Source organism: Arachis ipaensis, chromosome B6 (genome assembly GCF_059453495.1).
Source record: "Arachis ipaensis isolate K30076 ecotype BB chromosome B6, ASM5945349v1, whole genome shotgun sequence".
Classification (NCBI taxonomy): Eukaryota; Viridiplantae; Streptophyta; class Magnoliopsida; order Fabales; family Fabaceae; genus Arachis; species Arachis ipaensis.
In genome coordinates, this window is record NC_142441.1 from 38,547,712 (window position 1) to 38,552,005 (window position 4,294).

General features: G+C 40.8%; 1 non-coding gene across 1 annotated transcript; it reads left to right on the top strand.

Annotated features, from left to right (window-relative positions):
* Positions 1–3,984: 3,984 nt before the first annotated feature.
* Positions 3,985–4,092, top strand: LOC148555201 (small nucleolar RNA R71). The gene has a single exon (XR_015888229.1). It is a non-coding gene; the product is annotated as a small nucleolar RNA R71 (small nucleolar RNA).
* Positions 4,093–4,294: the final 202 nt, after the last annotated feature.

A 4,294-nucleotide genomic window follows, 5' to 3' on the forward strand; every position in this document is an offset into this window, starting at 1 on the left:
GTCCTTCTTCAACCTCTGAATCTGATTTTTGCTCAAGTCCCTCAATTTCAGCCAGAAAATACCTGAAATCACAGAAAAACACACAAACTTATAGTAAAGTCCAAAAATGTGAATTTAACATAAAAACTAATGAAAACATCCCTAAAAGTAACTAGATCCTACTAAAAACAATGCCAAAAAGCGTATAAATTATCCGCTCATCACAACACCAAACTTAAATTGTTGCTTGTCCCCAAGCAATGAAAAATCAAATAGGATAAAAGAAGAGAATATACTATAAATTCCAAACTATCAATGAAACATAGCTTCAATCATATGAGCGGGACTTATAGCTTTTTGCCTCTTGAATAGTTTTGGCATCTCACTTTATCCATTGAGGTTCAGAATGATTGGCATCTATAGGAACTCAGAGTTCAGATAGTGTTATTGATTCTCCTAGTTCAGTATGATGATTCTTGAACACAGCTATTTTATGAGTCTTGGCCGTGGCCCTAAGCACTTTGTTTTCCAGTATTACCACCGGATACATAAATGCCACAGACACATAATTGGGTGAACCTTTTCAGATTGTGACTCAGCTTTGCTAAAGTCCCCAATTAGAGGTGTCCAGAGTTCTTAAGCACACTCTTTTTTTGCTTTGGACCTTGACTTTAACCGCTCAGTCTCAAGTTTTCACTTGACACCTTCACGCCACAAGCACATGGTTAGGGACAGCTTGGTTTAGCCGCTTAGACCAGGATTTTATTCCTTTAGGCCCTCCTATCCACTGATGCTCAAAGCCTTGGGATCCTTTTTATTTGCCCTTGCCTTTTGGTTTTAAGGGTTATTGGCTTTTTGCTCTTGCCTCTTGGTTTTAAGAGCTTTTGGCTTTTTCTGCTTGCTTTTTCTTTTTCTTTCTATTTTTTTCGCCTAATTTTTTTTTCTGCAGGCTTTGTTCTTTGCTGCTTTTTCTTGCTTCAAGAATCATTTTTATGATTTTTCAGATTATCAAATAACATGTCTCCTAGTCATCATTCTTTCAAGAGCCAACATATTTAACATTCTTAAACAACAACTTCAAAAGACATATGCACTGTTCAAGCATACATTCAGAAAACAAGAAGCATTGTCACCACATCAATATAATTAAGCTAAGTTCAAGGATAAATTCGAAACTCATGTACTTCTTATTCTTTTGAATTAAAATATTTTTCATTTAAGAGAGGTGATGGATTCATAGGACATTCATAACTTTTAAGACATGGTTACTAACTACTAATGATCATGTAATGAAGACACAAACATAGATAAGCACATAGAAAATGAAAAACAGAAGAAATAAGAAAAAAGAATGAATCCACCTTAGTGATGGTGGCGTTTCCCTCTTGAGGAACCAATGATGTCCTTGAGCTCTTCTATGTCTCTTTCCTGTCTTTGTTGCTCCTCCCTCATTGCTTTTGATCTTCTCTAATTTCATGAAGGATGATGGAGTGCTCTTGATGTTCCACCCTTAGTTGCTTCCAATAATTGTGTGGAAGAAAATGTATCCCCTGAGGTATCTCAGGGATCTCTTGATTTGCAGTCAAATGTTCTACCACTGAGCTATAGACCCTTGATGGAAGCTTTTGTCTTCCCTTTCCTCTTTCTAGAGGTTTCTCTGGCCTTAGGTGAAATCAATGGTTATGGAAAAATAAAAAAGCTATGCTTTTACCACACCAAACTTAGAATGTTGCTCGCCCTCGAGCAAAAGAAGAAATAATAGAAGAAGAAGAAGAAGAAGATATGGAAGAGATGGAGGGATGTGTGTAGGGATGTGAGTGGTGAATGGAAAATAGAAGGGATGATCATGAATGGAGAGAGAGGGTGAGGTGGGTGGGGATCCTGTGGGGTCCACAGATCATGAGATGATCCTGTAGTGTCCACAGATCTTGAGGTGATCCTGTGGTGTCCACAGATCCGGAGGTGTCAAGGATTTACATCCCTGCACCCATTAGGCATGTAAAAATGCCCTTGCACACAACTCTGGGCGTTCAGTGCCAGGTTGGTGCCCATTTTGGGCGTTTAACGCCCATTTGTTGGCCATTTCTGGCGTTGAACGCCAGAACCATGCTTGTTCTGGGCGTTCAGCGCCCAGACACTGCCCATTTTGGGCGTTCAGCGCCAGAACCATGCTCTGTTCTGGCGTTGAACGCCAGGCAGGTGCTTCCTCCAGGGTGTGATTTTTCTTCTGCTGTTTTTGATTCTGTTTCTAAATTTTTCGTTTATTTTGTGACTCCACATGATCATAAACCTAAGAAAACATGAAAAACAAAAATAAAATTAGATAAATAAACATTGGGTTGCCTCCCAACAAGCGCTTCTTTAATGTCAATAGCTTGATAGTGGGCTCTCATGGAGCCTCACAGATGTTCAGAGCATTGTTGAGACTCTCCAACACCAAACTTAGAGTTTGGTTGTGGCCTCCCAACACCAAACTTAGAGTTTGACTGTGGGGGCTTTGTTTGAATCTGCTTTGAGAGAAGCTTTTTATGCTTCCTCTCCATGGATGCAGAGAGAGATCCTTGAGTTGTAAACACAAGGTTGTCCTCATTCAATTGAAGGATCAATTCTCCTCTGTCCACATCAATCACAGCTCTTGCTGTGGCTAGGAAAGGTCTTCCTAGGATGATGGATTCATCCTCATCCTTCCCAGTATCCAAGACTATGAAATCAGTAGGGATGTAAAGGCCTTCAACCTTCACTAACACGTCCTCTACTTGTCCATAAGCCTGTTTTCTTGAATTGTCCGTCATCTCTAGTGAGATTTTAGCAGCTTGCACCCCATAGATTCCCAGTTTCTCTATTACAGAGAGGGGCATGAGGTTTATCCCTGAACCAAGGTCACACAGAGCCTTAAAGATCATGGTGCCTATGGTCCAAGGTATTATGAACTTTCCAGGATCCTGTCTCTTCTGAGGCAATGTCAGTTGATCTAGATCACTTAGTTAATTTGGCATTCAGCTTCATGATTGCACCAAGAAACTTGGCAGTTTGCTCTTCAGTAACATCCTCATTCTCTTCAGAAGAGGAATACTCATCAGAGCTCATGAAGGGCATAAGGAGGTTTAATGGAATCTCTATGGTCTCTAGATGAGCCTCAGAGTCCTTTGGTTCCTCAGAGGGAAGCTCCTTATTGACCACTGGACGTCCCAGGAGGTCTTCCTCCTTGGGATTCACGTCCTCTCCTTCCCTTACAGGTTCGGCCATGGTGCTTATGTCAATGGCCTTGCACTCTCCTTTTGGATTATCTTCTGTATTGCTTGGGAGAGTACTAGGAGGAATTTCAGTGATCCTTTTACTCACCTGGCCCACTTGTGCTTCCAAATTTCTAATGGAAGACCTTGTTTCATTCATGAAACTTACAGTGGCCTTGGATAGATCAGAGACTAAGTTTGCTAAGCTAGATGGATTCTGCTCAGAATTCTCTGTCTGTTGCTGAGTGGATGATGAAAAAGGCTTGCTATTGCTAAACCTGTTTCTTCCACCATTATTAAAGCCTTGTTGAGGCCTTTGATCCTTCCATGAGAGATTTGGATGATTTCTCCATGATAGATTATAGGGGTTTCCATAAGGTTCACCCATGTAATTTACCTCTGCTATTGCAGGGTTTTCAGGATCATAAGCTTCTTCTTCAGAAGATGCCTCTTGAGTACTGTTGGATGCAGCTTGCATTCCATTCAGACTCTGAGAAATCATATTGACTTGCTGAGTCAATATTTTGTTCTGAGCCAATATGGCATTCAGAGTATCAACTTCAAGAACTCCCTTCTTCATAGGCGTCCCATTACTCACAGGATTCCTCTCAGAAGTGTACATAAACTGGTTATTAGCAACCATGTCAATGAGTTCTTGAGCTTCTGCAGGCGTTTTCTTTAGGTGAATGGATCCACCTGCAGAAGTATCCAATGACATCTTTGATAACTCAGATAAACCATCATAGAATATATCCAGGATGGTCCATTCTGAAAGCATGTCAGAAGGACACTTTTTGGTCAACTGTTTGTATCTTTCCCAAGCTTCATAGTGGGATTCACCATCTTTTTGTTTGAAGGTTTGAACATCCACTCTAAGCTTGCTCAGCTTTTGAGGAGGAAAGAACTTGGCTAAGAAAGCCGTGACCAGCTTATCCCAAGAGTTCAGGCTATCTTTGGGTTGAGAGTCCAACCATATTCTAGCTCTGTCTCTTACAGCAAAAGGAAAAAGCATGAGCCTGTAGACTTCAGGATCTACTCCATTAGTCTTAACATTATCACATATCTGCAAGAATTCAGTTAAG